The sequence below is a fragment of the Lepidochelys kempii genome, chromosome 1 (assembly GCF_965140265.1).
Source record: "Lepidochelys kempii isolate rLepKem1 chromosome 1, rLepKem1.hap2, whole genome shotgun sequence".
NCBI classification, from domain to species: domain Eukaryota; kingdom Metazoa; phylum Chordata; order Testudines; family Cheloniidae; genus Lepidochelys; species Lepidochelys kempii.
Window position 1 is genome coordinate 304,296,364 of NC_133256.1, and position 18,618 is coordinate 304,314,981.

The following is an 18,618-nucleotide window of genomic DNA, read 5'->3' on the forward strand; positions in this document are numbered from 1 at the left end:
GCTCGCAGACCCCCAAAGGGCTGCAGACCCCCAGGTGAGAACCAACAGAATCAGGCTGGAGTCATTATTTACCAGAGCTCTGCTCCAGACAGCTCCAACTGAATTTAAACCCTACAAATCTCAGACTTTCTAGCACCTTCCCAAACTATAGCTGCTCTAGCTCTTTATTCATGGTGCAGTATGGGAAGATTTGACTGTCCACCAAATGTGACTGTCAAGAGGACAAAAAAAGTCAGTCTATGGGAATATGGAATACTTCTGGCAGACTCCCAGAGCACAAATCCAGTGGGGCTGTGTCTCCAGTGCAAAGCCATAAGGCGTGAAGCCTGGATCCCGGCTTCACTCAGGCTCAGCCCCTCTACTCCTGTGGACTCGGAAACCTGGGTTAGCACAATTTGTGTGTAGATGGGAAGGGGGGTTAGGCTTGAGAGTGAGTTCAAACCACGGGCTTACATTGCTGTGTAGACATACCCTCAGACAGTGCCTCAGTTTCTGATCTGTAAAAATGGAGAGGATACCTACCTTACAGAGGTGTTGTGAAGATAAATCCCCAGTACTTCATATCTGAGCACTTAGTATCCCTTGCGACTCACAGGGGCACCTTTACTGATAGATGGCTATTTAATTATCTATATGGGATTATTTAAATCCATTTCCTAGAGGACAGATGTTCACAATACAATTCCCACCTCTGACACTGCCGGTGGAGAGACTATGGACCAATTCCCCTTCTCAGGACAGCCCGGTTTGTGCTGTAGCTCGGCCAGCATGGCCGGGCCACTGCCACTGAGTTGCTGGATGAAAGTTAATATTTCTTCAGGTACCAATACTCTCAGGTAGTAACACAGGGGAGAAAATCTGCTTTTAAATCCGATGTTTTCTGAAAGCAGCATAAATAGCCCACCTCTGTCTGAACACGTTTTGTCTTCCGGCCTTAGAGGAACCACCTAAGGGCTGGATCTGGCAAGCCTCTCCCGGTGCGCTTGCAGGATCCAGATCAAGGAGTTCAGTGGGGCTCTGCAGCTGCCGCTGGGAGCAGGCTCGGGGCGGTTAGGGATGCGGAGAGGGGAGGCAGTTGCGGTCTTTCCAAGGTACTCTGGGCGGTGCGTGGCACTTCGGGGGAAGTCCGGGTCCCCCGGAGTTTGCTTGGGGGCAGTTACACAACGAGGGAGAGGCAAACAGCGGCAAAGGTGGAGGGGAATCGCGATGGGTGGCAGGGCCCAAAAGGCCACTGGGGCTCTGCGGGGCTGGCCAAGTTTGGATCCCCTCCCAGATCCCCATTGCCCGCTCCCCGAGCCAATGCCTCGCTTGTTGTCCCCGCTGAGTCGGGCTCGTCCCTGCGCGGCAGCCCCGGCTCCGCTCAGCAGCCGGCCCCGGCCCCCGGCCGCAGCTCGGAGCCCGCCTGGGCTTAGTCCCTGGGCTGCTGGCCCAACTGGTTGAGGGGAGCGTCGCAGGAAACTCCCCCTTTTCAGCTGGAAAGTTGGGGCGCGGGGGACGGAGCTGAGGGGCCGGGGGGCTCTCCACGTGAGCAGCGCCGCCCCCCCCCCCACCTCCCCGGGAGAGGGGGAAGGGCCGCTTCCTCCGCGCTCCCGGGCCCCTGCGAGGCAGGCGGTGAGTCACGGCCAGGTCAGGACCGCGCGGGGCGAGGCGGGGGAGCCGAGGCCACCCGCTGATTTACCGCTGGGAGCCGCCACGGGAGCGGCAGAGGCGCCGAGGGAAGAGCGCAGCGCCAGAGTGACCGGCGCCTCCAGGTGCCTTGGGGAGCAGCAGGGCGGCGCCCACCCCCCAGCAGCGACGTTGCCTCCAGCTGGCGGGAGCGCAGCGCGGGAGTCGGGGACCCAGATGCGGAGCAGCTGCCTCGGCTTCCCCGCCCGCTCAAGGTACAAACGGAGAGCGCCGGGGACCGGCCTGTCCAGCCACCCGGCGCCTGGGTCAGTGCTCAGCCCCCGCGTTGCAGGAGGGGGATTCCCCCATCGCCCGGCTCCGCGAGCTGGAGCCTCAGTGCCCCGGGGGCGGGGAAGGGGCCAGATCCCGCCGTTCTCAGCCTGAGCGAGGTCTGGAGGATCTGGCCCCAAACTCGTGCGAAACCGAATCGATCCCGTTGGCTGTGGCCGCGGACTGGAGCCCGCGGCCGGGGGGCGGGGAGGAGGGGTTAGCGCACTTGTAGCTGTCAGTAAGCGCGGGGACAGCAGGCGGGAGAGACCGGGGCAGTGGGACGGGCCGCGCGCTCCTGGGGCTGAGTCAGGGGGAGTTCTCCGGGCGACCGCAAGGAGCGCGAGCCTGCATGATTCAGGAGTGAGTGACTCCGCCGAGGGCGGAGGCGGGAAGGTGAATGAAGTGTGTGTGCGTGTGCGGCGCTTACAGTCATCCACTCTGGAACCACCGCCGCCTGACTCAGCCTGACGGCCGCGGCGGGGAAGCGGCCAAGCGGCGCAGTAGCCGCGAGGAGCCCCCGCACCCTCCAGCGCTGAAAGGGGATCGCCTCGCCCTGCCTGCAGGTGCACGTGCATCTCTGCTGGCCTCCTTCGCGCTGCGCCTCCCGGGCGGCTTCTGCCCTCACCCGTTCCCAATGAGATGACCCCGCTGCTTGGGAATGTAGCGGGAAGCGTTGGTGTCCGGCTAGAAACCCCTAGAGGGGACCCCAGCGGGAATACCGCGTTGTTGGCTTTAGCAGAGACAGGTACTGTATGCATGTTGCACTGCCCTGGCGTGGGAGTCAGTTAAGGGGGTCAGATTAATTCCGACCAAGGGAAACGTCAACTCCACTCTGGTGTCTTCTGCATTAGTGTTTTATTTTACAGCAATCGCTGCTTTAGCAGCTGGAAACTTCCTGGGTTTGAGATGTAATAATAAAACCCTTTACCACCCTCCTCTGTGTGAGGAGCGTCAGAGAGTCTAATTTTGACAGAATCATGTCAGTTCTTCTAAACTTTCATCAGATGATTATCTATATACTTTTTTCATTTTTAAGGTATCCTAGTCAGTTACTACAAGGGTAATTGTTCCAAAGGGCATTAGAAAGAAAATGCCACACTTACAAAGCACTCTCTCTAGAAATGTTGTAAGAAGCATCACATTGTATAACACAATATTTAGGCTTGTATTTCATATGGAGCCATCCACCTACCGTACATATGTTGTTTTTAACATGCATCTTGTGTACTATTTTTCTTGTCAACTATTACACTTTCTCTTTGTGACTGTCTATTTGCAATGATCATGTGGACCGTTAGCTGTGCTGTTTGGGGCGTAAGAGGTGCAGAAATGTAAATGAAGTCAAAGGCTTTGGGTTATTCAGATGGTTTTGTCAAATTTAACTTGAAAGTTCATTTTAGAAAAAAATGTGTTTTAAATATTTGGCTACTGATAAATTCTTGCATAGTCAGTCAGGCTTACATCAAGTTAAATGCTTTTTTTTTTTTTTTAAAGTATACTATCTTCCAAATTACCAGAGTATGTACTTTACAGATCTGGTGTATTTAAAATATTTCTTGCTGTTGTATTGTAGATTTTTTATTTTAAAGATTAAATTTGTCCACGATTAGGAATAATTTACACTCTGTAATGAAACTTTAGTACTGTGCCCATATCAACATTAAGTTAGATGGTCTCTTCTTTATAAATATTTATGTATGTTCTAGAAACTGTAAATATTTAGGTTAATCCTCACCCCCTAAAATGTTGAATATTTAAATAGTACAAATACTTTAATATCTGTGCAGTTCATTGGGAGTTGTTGCATTTATAATCTACAGGATTTACTTTGAGAAGCTGCAATGTGTGGATGTTTTCAGTTTTCCCAAAAAACCTTTGCATGTGGTGGTAATTCATTTGCTTTTGATATATCTCATTCAAAATGTCCTTTTGCATTGCTGGCAAGCAGAATTAGGTGGGAATCATTTTTGAGATTCAAAAGGCACAAACTCATACTTAGGCAAGGTACAAAACGTCTCACTTCTCTATAAGAGCTGTTTAAATATTTGCAGCTAATATTTACAGTGTGTTATCCAATAAAGACCACAACGCTGCTGTTTTGCAAGAGTCACACATTAAAAACAAAATAACCTGAGAGATTAACTATCTCATTGTCCTTTGCACCCATTACCTCCTTAAACCTTCTGTAGCCATAGATAATTTGTAATACAGGTCTTTTAGTACACAATTGATAATTTGAAGAAAGGTAAATACACCAAATTAGTTATGTACAACAATCGTTTTTAAATTCACATCAAAATCTATTTCCAGAGGGTTGCAGAAGTTTTGTCTTGTCTTTTGTCTTAGTGTTTTTCAGAATTTATGACCATTCCATAACACTTGTTTCTCTTGAGACACAACTGCAGATGTTCTTGTTAGAGGGTTGCTTTCTTTACAAAAAGTCATTCTGAAGCCAGCCTATGGCTTACAGTTGATGGTAATGCAATGGGAAACAGAGTAATTAAGGCCTAAGTCAATTAGAAACCCAAAACTTAGCACAGGTTCATTGAGAGGTTCATGAATAAAGAATTGTTAGCAAATTTTGGCCTCTTACCTCATCAAGTCTACAAGTCCCTAACATCCTCTTTCCCCCTCCCTACTGGCTCTGAGACCCCTCCTTCATTTGTAATCTTCTGGGGGCTTGCATGGTGACCTGCAACCCCCTTCTGCTTTGTCCAGTGCTGTTGGGGGGCCAAGTGGCTTTTCCTCATCCTTCTGTGATCCTCCAGGTGGCTGCTCCACATTGTTTATCTCAGAGGGGAAAGGGGATGGCCTCTTCGGTCTGCTGGACTCCAAATCAGAGTAAAGACATTCTGGAGCTTACCCCATCCAACTGGCAGCTGTGTAGCTGTAAACATGCCTGACTCCACAGCAGCCAAGGGAACCTGACGCCTGAAAGATACCTCAGAAATCAGGGCTTCCCTAGCTACAGTGCAGACTCCAGGGCAGTGTCCACACAAGGAATTCTGAGGTCTCTCTCAGGACCCAGCACCCCTTTGTAGTAGGCACTTATCTTAACTCTACTCACTTAAGAGAGCACATTGGGACAGATGCAGTGTTTTCACATGTTTGTACAGTACCTAGCACAATGGGATCCTGCCTGGGATCTCTGGGCTCAATAGTAATACACATAATAAATATTAATAATACCAATGATAAAATGGGGAGATAAAAGAGCAGTCACCTGGTATCCTCTGAAGATCCCAGGACCAAGACATGAAACACTGGCCCCAAGGAGCCTTAAGGATCCCAATTCCAAGGTGTGTTGGCGGGGAGGGAAGAGAGCGGGGAATTCTCAGGGATATTTGCCACCTGTCACTCTGAACAAACACATATGGGTTTCTTGTCTGCAAACCAGCTCCCCTAGCTTTAGTACATGAAAACCATGTGACCAGGTTTCCCACACTTATGGTCATTACCTCTTTGGGCTGCATTTAAAGCATTGGCACAAAGACCGAATGTTTAACAGCCCATTACCAGTCAGTGGAGGCATCATCTTGTGCATCTTGTCTATGATTGCCTCCTTTATAGAGTGTGTAGCCATTGAATTCACAATATGCAGATTCTAGCCATGCTCTTTCTAGTTCCCTAGTCTACCCAAACCTCTCCACTCCTACGTACTTCTATGGGGTGAGCCACTGTGGAGATGAGCTGACCACAATGTAAAGTATTGATCTGCATGGGCTGCCCATCCCCCACTGTGCAGCCAAACCATCAGGTTCTGTTTTGTTGGGCTTTCTTTCTGAAGAATGTATTTATCTTAGCAATGGTTTTAACAAATCTATACCTCATCCACAGCAGCTAACACAGGCATGTTAGCAGAAACCATCTTCAAAGCAGTTTTTTCACCCAGGGGAAAAGTAGTGTAGACAGGGCCTTAAAGAAAGGAATAATTAGGTGACCTCTTTTCCCCAGAACATCAGGCCTGTTTCATGTAGAGCTGTTTGAAATCCCACAAATTCTCATTACTCTTAGAATCGCTGACCTTGTGTTGCTTTCCTTGTTTCAAATACCTTTTAGGAAATCAAATCAGGGTTGCAATCTAATTTCTAAAGGCATTCATACACATGGTATGTGTGCTAACTTGTTTCCTTTAACATTAACAAATCTCCCAAATTGCCAAGCTATTTGCCTTCAGGAATATTATTATGTTGTACAGGAAGATAGAGCATTTTTCCTGCAATTTTAAATATGGGAGAAAAAAAAAAGGTAAAGTTATTGGGCCAGATTCATCCAGGATGTAATGCCTGTGAGGGAAAAGGTGTTGTTTTAAGGATGAATTTTGCTCAAGGAGATCGAGGGCCATTTCTTGTTTTGTTTTTAAACTACACAATTATATTGTTATGCCACCTGATGTGATCAGATAGTGCCTGATACAAAGCCCATTGCAGTCTATCCTGTTGACTCCAAGGGGCTTTGAATCAGGTGGGTACTGTTTGCACAGATATTTGGGTTGAGACATGAAACTGAAGCAAGAGAATTTGGGGCACTCAGTAGTTACTCCTGGGGGAATTCTGCATCACTGCACATGCGCAGAATTCATGCCCCCTGCAGATTTCTTTGCTTCCCAGCAGAAAAATGACTTCTGACGGGGAAGCAAAGGGAAACCACAAGAATGGTCATGCGCCCATTTCCCGACAGTGCAAGCAGGTCGGTTTGGGCACCCACAGCAGCCAATAGAGATGTAAATCACCACTCAGGGCGGGTGGTGGTCTGAGTAGTCATGCATGTGTGAGAGAGACTCTGTCTCTCTCAACTGCTGTTGTGGTGTGCTCGGCATGGAGGGGCAGGGCTTTGGGGTGTTTCTGAAGAGGGAGACGCGGGGCAGATTCTGTTCCGTCAGGCAGAGGAGAATGTAGCAGCCTGCCTGCTTAGTGAATTGTTCCCATTGTTCTTATTGAATTCCCCCAGGAGTATAAAACAGGTGTAAACATTTTTACATTTTACATCTACATTTTACACTCCTTTTACATTGCCAGAGTGATGTAAAGGAGCCGTATTGTAAAGGACAGTATGGCCTTATAAATGCTTATGGTGCTTTAGTGATTAGAACTGGTCTAAATTTTTGGACTGAAAAAATTTCCTATCAAAATGTGCTCCATGAACTGTTTGCTATTAATCTTTTTTGGAGATGGTCAGTAGCCAGTATATATTGTGAGTTTGAGTCCCCAGCCCCCACTTGCTCTTCGTTTGCCTAAGATGTAACAGTAAGCATATGGATGCATATATTTGTTGACTAATAACTTGAAGTAAACCGTCAAATACTAGCTACACTACTATTAGGCAGAGGGGGTTTGGTGATTTCCTCCAATGCTCCCCACTCCCATTTTCCATCCATTGTACTGTAATTTTAAATAAATTACAAAAATAATTGAAACCAGCTGGATTATATTGCATTATTTTGACCAAAAAAATGCAGAATTTTGCAGAATTTTAAAATATTGTGCGCAGAATTTTTAATTTTTTGGCACAGAGTTCTCCGAAGAGTAGGTGGTGTACAATTTTGCTAGAAGATTTCAGTAACAATGGTTTTCATAACATACCGATATCTGGTGTTCTCAAAGTTCATTGCACCGCAACCGCCTTCTGACAACAAAAATTACTACACAATCCCAGGAGGGGGGAAACAAAGCCAGAGCCCACTTGAGCCCCAGGGCCCAGGTTGGGGGGGCCAAAGCTTGAGCACCTCCACCCTGTGCAGGAAGGGAGGAGGGGGACAAAACTGAAGCCCAAGGGCTTCAGCCCCAGGCAGGGGGCCTGTAACTTAAGCCCCATCACCCAAGGCTGAAGCCCTCAGTCTTTGGCCCCAGGTGGTGGGGCTCGGGCTTCAGCTTTGGCCTGGGGTCCCAGCAAGTCTAAGCCAGCGCTGGCAACCCCACTAAAATGTGGTGCCGACCCACTTTGGGGTCCCGACCCACAGTTTGAGAACTGCTGCAATATATAATAGTTGCAGAAGAACTTCAACAGAGAGTCTTTGAAGTGTGTTTTACAGTTGTATGATACAGCTTCTTCTACTTACTAGCCCTAGGGAAATCAAGATGAAATAGATTTTTTTTTGTAGGGGAGGCAATCCTGGAATTCATCAAATTCAGATGAAGCCTTATGTGAAATGAAAAATACTTAAATGCTGTGCCTTCAAAGAATTACTATTTTATTCAGTTTCTTATACCATGCCCATCATTGTGGTATTTGATCCCCAGCGGCATTCTGTTGTGTATGCCACAGCTGCAATTCTTGTCTTATGAGCTATGTCTGCATAATTTTTCTTCCTGTATGGTAAGGTACAAATAAGGATTCATATCCTTAGTCACTCTTCTCTACTATAGCTCCTTCATATTAATGCTTCTCCTACTAAACAGCATCCAACTTCTTTTGACATGTGCTGGCATAATTTCTGCTAAGGATCAGTGATCTAGCTTGATAAATTTAAAAAAATAAGGCATATAACTAAATATATGACATTCATTGAAATTCATTTTTTACCACAGAGCTACTTCATTTCAAACATATAGAAAATAGTAAAAGATTGCAGATGCAATTTGATTAAATCTGCAGTTGTTACCATTTGCCTTCTGAAAATTGATTTTCCCCCCAAAGCTTGACATGCTTACTGATTAAAAACCATGCACAGACTAAGACAGGTTTCATTTGTTTGTGTTTGTATGCCATCCATGCAAGTTCTAACAGGTTTTGAAATGTACTGTAAGTCTGGTATACTCATAACCTACTGGAAAGGGTGAACTTACTTAGCAATGGCCATTTTTGTTTTAAACTACATGATGACACATCTTTAAATTCTATTGTGTAAAGAAAAACACCTTCTTACTGTGGAGAGATTTCCTGTTTGTGTGTGTTTGCTGGAACTAAACCTTCCCCTGTGTGTTGACCAAACTTTTCTTCGTAATCCAAAATGGTAGTTACAAGCTATCCCATGAGCTTACTTTTTTGGACAGGATATTTTACAAAATAACTGTGCATTTGGAGCTGATGACAAAGTATAGGGGCCAAATTATGCCCTTGGTTACACTCCTGCAACCTGACTGAGCTTACTTATTAAGGTTGCACAGGTGTAAATCAAGACAGATTTATGTGGCTATCTTTTATTGATACAGTAACACATTGTAAGTTTCTCATTTCCCACACGTGTAGCTTTTGACTGAAGACAAATACTAATGATACATAGGATCTCGCCCACTGCCATAATAGCAGGAGCAGGTAAAATGTACTTTGTTGCGGCAGGATTTGATGAGCGAAAACCCCCCCAATTGTGTTAATTTGTGGGAAAACATCAAATCTCTTGTCAGTTTGTCATAAATAGAATTTTAACAATGTAAAGCAAGTTTTTACTTTTTTAAAAACAATAATGGTTTTAATACTTAAATTTAAGTGAGGGATAGAAAGAGATTTGATGTCTGTTATAACAGGAGCCAAAGTATTTTTTATTCTTTTAATGGTAAAAATTGTGTCTGAATTTCGTGTATGAGGAATCTGTCTCTCTTGCGGGATCTAATGTTTTTGCAGGTGGGAACGGGATGACAATGCAGGAGCGGAGGGGAGTGGGTATTGCAGGGCAGGGCAGGAGCAGGATTAAAAAAATAGTCCCGCACAGGGCTCTAGTCCAGAGTCTGTCTTGGTCTGCTTTCTCCTTACCACAATTCTCCCCTAATGACTCATTGACTCTGTTAGAGCAGAAAGGTTAAAACTTTACTTTTACTCATTCATTTTTGCTCACTAGGAAGTGGTTTGCAGGACTGGGTCCAACATCTCTGATTCAGGGCTGAGAATTTTGGGCAACCCCTCCACCACTGAGCCCCATTGGCTCCGATAGTTAGGGCTTTTGTGGGTCAATAATTAGTTGTAATTTTTTCTTTATAATAAATAAAGACGTAATGTTGGGAAATATGTATCTGTGTAAAATATCTCTAAATATGTATTTTACCCAATGTGCAGCAGCTGCTTCATATCTTTTGAGAGGTAATATATAAGCTATCACCCTCTATTTTTTTATATCTTTATTTAACACTGAGATGCCTCTAAGAAATCAGCCAGTTTAATCCTGGCTGAGTTGAGAGGCAGATGGGGATAGCTGCCACTTACTTTTATGTATAAAAGCATTATCTCCTTTTGACCAAAGCAGTTGCCAAAATTTGGGGTCCTATAAGTTGTTTCTGTTAGGAGGACATAAGAATGGCAATAGTGGCTCAGACCAATGGTCTATGTAGCCCAATATACCAGTGCCAGGTGCTTCAGAGGGAATGAACAGAATAGGCAATCAGAGTGATCTGTCTCCTGTTGTCCATTCCCAGCTTCTGGCAATCAAAGGCTAGAGATACCCAGAACAAGGAGTTGCATCCCTGACCATCTTGGCTAATAGAAATAGGAGAGATTGTTGGAGTCAGGATATACAAAGTTCTGTTTCCCTGGACACAGTAGGAATCAAACAGAATAGAGTTCTTTGCTTGCAGTTCCAAGCCTCTTTCAGCCAACACTCATTTGCAAAAGCTCTCTCTAGGCTTTTTTTCTCAGGGCCACTCTCCCAGTGTTTGTCCAGGCTGTATTGTCTTTGGCTTTCTGCTTCTTCTCTTGGTCTGCTTCTGTGGTGGATTTTTTTGCTGCTCTCTCTCTTGCACACATATGCCCAGTTAGTAGAACAATACCCAGTAAACCCCCTCTGTCTCCATGTGCTTTGCATATGCCTTTTTTTGGGTGGAGGCTGGTGCTGTTTCAGCTAGCTGCAGAGGTGAAAGTAAGCTGGTCCGGTCCAGTACAGCGTACTGGCAAGAGCCGGCGTGCTGTGCCAGACTGGACCGGCTTCCCCAGCACTGATTTAAAGGGCCCGGGGCTCTAGCCGCTGTGGGAGCCCCTGGCCCTTTAAATCACCGCCAGAGCCCTGCTGCCGTTACACCGGGGCTCTGGCAGCCAGGCTCGGACGGGGATTTAAAGGGCCCGGTGCTCCTGCCACTGTGGGGAGCCCGGGGCCCTTTAAAGCGCCACCAAGCCCCACTGCTGGAGCCCCGGGGTAGCAGCAGCAGGGCTCCTGCAGTGATTTAAAGGGCCCAGAGCACCACAGCGGCCAGAGCCCAGGGCCCTTTAATTCTCCCCTAAGCTCCGGGGCTCTCAGCTGCCTCTGCAGCTGGTAGCTCCGGGGTGATTTAAAGGACCTGGGGCTCCCAGTCACAGCCAGCGCCCCAGGGCCTTTAAATCTTGATTTAAAGGCCCCACCTCTTATGGTTGAGGCCATGCCTCTTCCAGTTGAGGCCATGCCCCCCTCAGGACTCCAGCATACCGGTAAGTCCTTTAAGTTACTTTCACCCCTGGCTAGCTGGTTCATAAAGGAGCTGAATGGTTTCTTACCACTACTTTAAATGAAAGACAGCTGTTGCAACAAGGTTTAATCCAACCCATAAAAACAATTTTAAAAATTGCAAATATATATTAACATTGTATGCATTTGAATGCATCCCTCTTCCCTCACCTCTCCCCCATATGTCAATTGTTTTAGGGCTAGACTGAAGCTTTGCACAGTGTATGCAGCAGAACAAAGCTGTGCTGCCTTAGGAGGAGCCCCCGGGAGGAAGTCACAATTTCTTCCTGGCTCCCACCACTTTGCTCCTGTCAAGGTTCCTTCCCCACTCTGAACTCTAGGGTACAGATGTGGGGACCTGCATGAAAGACCTCCTAAGCTTATTCTTATCAGCTTAGGTTAAAAGCTGCCACCACCAAAGCGTTACACAAAGAACAGGAGAAGTGCCCACTTGGAAACGTCTCCCCCAAAAAATATCCCCCCAAGCACTACACCCCCTTTCCTGGGGAAGGCCTGATAAAAATCCTCACCAATTTGCTTAGGTGAACACAGACCCAAATCCTTGGATCTTAAGAACAAGGAAAAGCAATCAGGTTCTTAAAAGAAGAATATTAATTGAAGAAAAAGAGTAAAAGAATCACCTCTGTAAAATCAGGATGGTAAATGCCTTACAGGGTAATCAGATTCAAAACATAGAGAATCCCTCTAGGCAAAACCTTAAGTTACAAAAAGATACAAAAACAGGAATATACATTCCATTCAGCACAACTTATTTTATCAGCCATTTAAACAAAACAGAATCTAACGCATATCTAACTAGATTGCTTACTAACTCTTTACAGGAGTTCTGACCTGCATTCCTGCTCTGGTCCCGGCAAAAGCATCACACAGACAGACAGGACCCTTTGTTTCCCCCCCATTCCAGCTTTGAAAGTATCTTGTCTCCTCATTGGTCATTTTGGTCAGGTGCCAGCAAGGTTATCTTAGCTTCTTAATCCTTTACAGGTGAAAGGGTTTTTCCTCTGGCCAGGAGGAATTTAAAGGTGTTTACCCTTCCCGTTATATTTATGACAGCTCCTGTGGAGAAGTCATTCACTATAGCCCTTTGCCAGCTGTATGTTCCTTCTCTTTTGGACCAGCTCAGTTCTGCTGGCTAGTGCCTTGAGGAAGAGGGGCCTACTTGAAGTGAGAAGTACAAGAGGAACAGTCCCTGCTCTTTTCTGCTCCCATGCCCAAACCCACAGTGCAGGGATCTGTAACATGGCCACAGAAACTTACTTCTCCTTACTGCCCTATGTGGCCATGTTAGGAGCCGGGCACAATCTGACCCTCAAATTGTAACTTTTGTGGCACAGGACTCATGAGTGAAATCTGGCCCCATTGAAGTCAGTGTGAGTCTTGCCATTGACTTTAGTGGACTCTGGATTTCACCCCAATGCTTTGCCTGTGTTTGTACAGTACATAGCACAATGGGGATGCAGTCTGCAATATAAATAGCAGAGCTTGATGAATTTTTTCATTTGAAATATTTCTCTGTTGAGAAAAAAATTCTTTTTTTTTTGTTGTCAAAATGGAAGCTTCCATGGAAAACAGCAGTTTTCTCAAAAAAAAAAAAAAAGATTATGGAAACAAAACATTTTCTGCCCAGGTCTAATAAATGGTCAATGAGAACAACAACCTGTTACAGTTAGGCTGACCACCCATCCCAAATTGGGCAGAACAGGCCCAAAATGCAGGAATACTTGGAGATGAATCAGGATCAAAACTTTGATACTGGCCCTTATTTTTATGGTGAAAACATGGAAAAGCCTAAATCTAAATACCCCCACCTGGATCTGAAGTTTGTGGCTTGGCCTGTTTGTAGATTTTACAGTAAGTGTAATAAAATCCTGTATCTGTAGAGGAACACATTTTTGCACTCACACTGGTGTAAATCTGGAGTAAAACCACAGACTTCAGTTTATTCCAGATTTATGCTGGTGTAGATGAGAGCAGAATTTACCCCTATATATTTAAGACTTGATATTTCTCTGAAGCAGAACTAGAATCTCTGCTTTGAAAAACACAGTTACCACATATATTTTTATATAACTTGTACCCCCACCTCCCAAAAAATTAATTTCTGTAAATCAGTTTAGAGAACATATGATAAATACCAGATGGAGAGTTTAATTAAAGACAATGAAAGGTGACAGTACTTGAATATATGTCATAAGTCGATTAATTACCTCTCCAAAATGTTATTGAAAATGATAAATGAATTACTGGACTAGTATTCAGGCTTCCTGGCAAATTCTAAGTGGATTTTAATTTTAAATACTACATAATACTATGATGCAAATCCCTTGTTTAAAATCTTTAGATTCTTTGCATTTTTTCCTAAAAACCAGAGTTCCGTATCTTGTTGAAAGAAAGTTGGTTGTAATTAATGCTTTGTGTTTGGTGGTGCCATAGGTATCATCCTTCCAGATGTCCCAAAAACGGTGGTTTAAAACTAATACAATCAAACATTAATATTGTTTATGTACATTTAGTGCTTACAAAATAGGGCCCTGGTCTTTTAATGAGCCCTTCACAGGCATCATGCATACTTGCATACCATGCAGGCTTGGGATACCCAGGAGTCGGTCTATCTAAAGCTCATTGCAACATTGCGGACTTTGAAATCCAATAGACCTCCTACTACCAGAGACTATAAGGCCAGATTTTGCCTTGGAAATGTGCTTAGCTCCTACTGAAGTAACTGGGAAATGCCCATGTGAATTTAAGGACAGAACGTGGCCCATAGTAACTGATTGTTCATAATGGTTATCTTGATTATTGGTTAACCCTTCTGATGAGGGCAAACTTGCCAATGTGGTCTGCCACTACCTTTGGGCAAATGCGCAAGGACAGAGTGTTGCATCAGAATAAAATGTGTCCTTGTTTGCATACACACTGCTCCAGTTTACTAAATCAACATGCTCAGCTTATCTGGATGGGCTACATCTGCCAAATTTAGGACCCCATCTACTCTCCAAACTCAGGTAAAACTCCCACCAACTTCAACAGGAGTGTTGCATGTGTCCTGAGAGCAGGCTAGAGCCCTCATTTACACCTTGACCCCATTTTTTCTAATTCCAGTATTTATAGGGTTGCCAGGTATCCGGTTTTCAACCAAGTACCCAGTTAAAAAGGACCCTAGCAGCTCCAGTCAGCACTGCTGATCAGGCCGTTAAAAGCCTGGTTGGCAGCGCAGCAGGGCAGGCAAGGTCCCATCCCTACCCGGCTCCGCGCAGCTATCGGAAGCAGTGACATGTCCCTCCAGCTGAGGGGTGGTCAGGGGGTTTCGTGCACTGCCCCCACCCTGAGTGCCAGCTCTGCAGCTCCCATTGGCTGGGAACCACAGACAATGGGAACTGCGGGGGCGGCACCTGCAGATGGTGGCAGCACACAGAGACCCCATGGCCACGCCTGCACCTAGGAACTTGAGGGACATGCTGGCCGCTTCTAGGAGGCACCTGAGTTAAGCACCACCTGGAGCCTGAACCCCCTTCCACACCCCAACTCCCTGTCCCACCCTGAGCTCCCTCCCACATCCAAACTCCCTCCCAGAGCCCGCACCCCTCCCACACCCCAACTCCTTGGCCCCAGCCCAGAGTCCCCTCCTGCACCCCAAACCCCTCATCCCCAGCCCCACACCAGAGCCTGTACCCCCAGACGGAGCCCTCACCCCTCCCACACCAGAATCCCCTGCCTCAGCCCGGAGTCCCCTCCTACACTCCAAATCCCTCGGCCACACTCCCCAGCCCAGAGCCCCCTCCTGCAACGCAAGCTCCTGCCCCAGCCTGGTGAAAATGAGCGACCGAGCAAGAGTGGGGGAGAGCGAGCGACAGAGGGAAGGGGGATGGAGTGAGTGGGGGCCGGGGCCTTGGAGAAGGGTGTTTGGTTTTCAGCAATAGAAAGTTGGCAGCCCTAAGTATTTAGTGTTTACCAAGCAGTTTCAAATCTGAATAAAAAATTTACCTGTGACCATTTTGCCTGGCGTTGCCTGCATTTGCTCTACAAATAAGATGGGCCGGGAAACATAGTACAGTGACATTTCCTGGAGCTATGTTATACTCTCCAATTCTGTGAGTGGAGGGTCTAAGGATCAAGCAGTTCCTTGCCTGGGGAGGCCCAGCTCTGCAACATTGCTCCTCCCTTCTCCTGACTCCACCAAAGTCCCTCTTTGAGATCTCCAACCAGGCTTCCCTTATGGAAAAATCCTATAGAATTTAATATTAAATTAGAACCTTTCTATAGGTTCTTTGAGTGGTCCTTATAGAATTTAATAGCGAGTTATATTTTTGCTATAGAGTTCTATAGATTGAAAACAAAACAAAACAACCCCGCCACACGCTGTACTATGGTTAACACTTTCTATTCAATTCCATGGAACCTCATGGGTTTCATGTCTCTCAAACTCTATAGGATTACTCCATAAGGGTCAGGATCTTGTGTGCAGGGAGGTGGCAAATTGCTGGATATGTGTCAGGGGGAGGAGAAGGAAGATCATAGACGCAGCACCGTCCCCACCCCCCAATCCCCAGTCAATAAGTTGGAACTTTTATGGGTAAGTTACTGGCAGTAGCTTACTGGGTTTTCCCCTCCATTCTGTAGGTTTTGTAGGCTTCATCCTCAGAGGAGTCTGGAAAGCTGGAAGTCAGCATGGAGGTGTATAACCCTCAGATTGATCTCCATATATCACATGTGAATCCAAATTCTTCAGAAGTTCAGCTGCTTTGTGGGGCTGAACTCCCTGTTTCTTCTTCAGGGTGGGAAAGTGATAACATGGTGCTGGGTCATTATCTGTCTGAAGGACTACTAATTCCTTGTGAATCTGTGTCATTTCAGTTTTTCTGAGAATGTGTTTAGAAGATTAATCACATGATTTTGTTTCATAAACCTTAAGCTCTCATGATAAAATCTGCTTGTGAGTAGTTCAGTGTCATGTTTGCTGCTTCCAGAGAAAATAGCTCTTTTTTTTTTAAACTGAGGATTTTTTTTGCTTAACATGCTTTCAAAAACGTATTTTTCGGAAAGTAACACCACACTACTTTCAAACTAAATATAAGTTAGGCCAAACTGCCTTCAGATAAGCACACACAACTTCCATTGGCTTTGGTGGGAGTTCTTCCTGCTTATCTGAGAGCAATGTTTGGCTTGAAGGTCCTTCTGGCTACAACAGAAGCTAATACAAGTTAATTGTTTCTACAGTACAAAACCTCTTTCAGGAAACAACACTAAACAGTAAGAGATAGCTGAAGAATAAGAGACCTGTTTTCCTACTACTTATTGGTGAATCTTTAGCATTTTTCAAATTCAATTCTGAACGTAAGTTATTGACTGAGAAATGCATGCATATTATTAATGGGGCTAAAAGCCAATCAGTCAAGTCTCTGACAAGTCAGTGTATTTATAGGTAAGGCTATGTTTTATTCGGGTAATTTTAGTAAAAGTCATGGACAGGTCACAGGCAGTAAACAAAAATTCACAACCAGTGACCTGTTCATGACTTTTACTATATACACCTGACTAAAACTTGGGAGGTGGGCGGCTCGGGAGGGTGGCCCTGGGGCGTGGTGGGTGCTGGGGAGCACGGCACGGCCTGGGGGGGGTGCTGTGGGTGCTGGCAGGGGCGTGGCCCAGGGTGGTGCCGTAGGTGCTGGTGGCGGGGGGGAAGAGTCACAGCCTGGGGGGGGCACGGTTGCTCAGGGCGGGAGTTGCGGCCTGGGGGCGCTGCAGGTGCTGCGGGGGCGGGGAGGGCGTTGATGGGGCTGGGGCAGGCACCAGCTCCTAGCTCCACGTGCTGCATCCACTCTGCCCCAAACCCCAGTTCTGGAGCTCCCATTATCTGGGAACTGCGGCCAAATGGGAACTGTGGGGGTGGTGCCTGCGGGCAGAGGCAGCACGTGGAGCTAGGAACTGAGGGAGGGGAGTTGCTGTTGCCCTTCCAGGGAGCCTCCCCCCATCCTCAGGTAAGTACCGCCCCGCCCCCCAGCCCAGAGCCCCCTCACACCCAAACTCCTGCTGCTGAGGGGAGGAGGGGCCCAAGACTGCCCCAGCAGAGCTGGTGCGCCTGACCTGGGTGGCTGCCTGAGCTGCTCAGGTGGCCCCCGGGCCAGGCACACCAGCCGCTGCAGAAGTCACGGAGGTCACGGAAAGTCACGGAATCCGTGACCTCTGTGACAAACCCAGAGCCTTATTTATTGGGAATTCAAAGATATTTAAAAAGACAATGCCCATGTCCATTAATTAATGTTATTGGGAAATAATATGTTTTTTCACTCATTCATTAGAGAATAGTTCATTTCTTCATTAAACAATATGTAAGATTTTTAAAGATTTATTGTTTTACTCCCTATCATCCTTTTGACTTATGCCCTGCACAACTCATTGTTTGTCATGTATTAAGGGTTGCTCATTTTAAATGATGAAATATTGAGATTTTGTTATCTTAAAAGTTCTTCTGCCTCTTAGGATGTTTAAGGGCCCAATTCTCCAGTCCTTACTCAGATAAACTCTTTCTGGAATCAATGAGAATGTTGTCTGAGTAAGGGTTGCAAGACTGGGCCTTTAGTTACTTGGAAAAGGTGGCACATTCACAATAAAGGGATATCACTTGCCCAGACAGGCATGTTGTTTACTCACTTCCAAACCCAGGCTTTTCTACAAATATCCAGGTGCATAGTAACTTAGACCTGCCACTCCCCCATCCCTGGCAGCTGTATCCTGTGCAAGTTAAAAGCCCAATTCTGAACCTTTATTCTAGTGAGTAATTCTTAGTCACACAAGGAGTCCAACTTGGGATAAAGGTCTGATTCACAGGAGTGCAAGCAAGAAACTTCAGCTTGATTTCCTGACCCCAGTTACATGATCTGGGTCAGGGATCCAAAAGTCAATACTCTTGTTACATGATAAGGTTCACTGACTGATACCAGGGGCTGCTATTAAAGCATTGAATTCAATGGTGTTACTTATTTGAGCAAGCATTACTCACAGGAGTAAACATTGCAGGATCAAGTCCTAAGTGACACACATATACCAAATAAGCATCTGCTAGTTTTACCCCTGTCACTTTATTTTGCTTTCAAGTTAGCAGGTCAAGTTAAAGACTAAGGGCTGATCTACCCTGAAAACTTACATCAGCATAGCTACGTCACTCAGGGATATGAAAAATCCACCTCCCTGAAAGAAATAGTTGTGCCGAACTAACCTCCGGTGCAGATAATACTAGAATTCTTCTGTCGACCAAGCTACAGCCTCTCAGGGAGGTGGATTAACTACAGAGATGGGAGAACCCATCCCGTCACTGGAGT

The 18,618-nt window shown here is 46.1% G+C and overlaps 1 protein-coding gene across 6 annotated transcripts in view; it reads left to right on the forward strand.

Annotated features, from left to right (window-relative positions):
• Positions 1 to 1,054: 1,054 nt before the first annotated feature.
• Positions 1,055 to 18,618, forward strand: part of MET (MET proto-oncogene, receptor tyrosine kinase) — a 118,712-nt gene continuing 101,148 nt past the window's right edge. For 2 of the 6 annotated variants that reach the window (XM_073328145.1, XM_073328149.1), the window contains exon 1: positions 1,801 to 1,880. The gene's annotated coding sequence lies outside the window, so the exon portion shown is untranslated. Of the gene's footprint in view, positions 1,092 to 1,691; positions 1,932 to 2,256; positions 2,681 to 18,618 lie in introns of those variants that run through there. The other 4 variants (XM_073328148.1, XM_073328150.1, XM_073328152.1 and 1 more) reach the window with 4 other exon arrangements.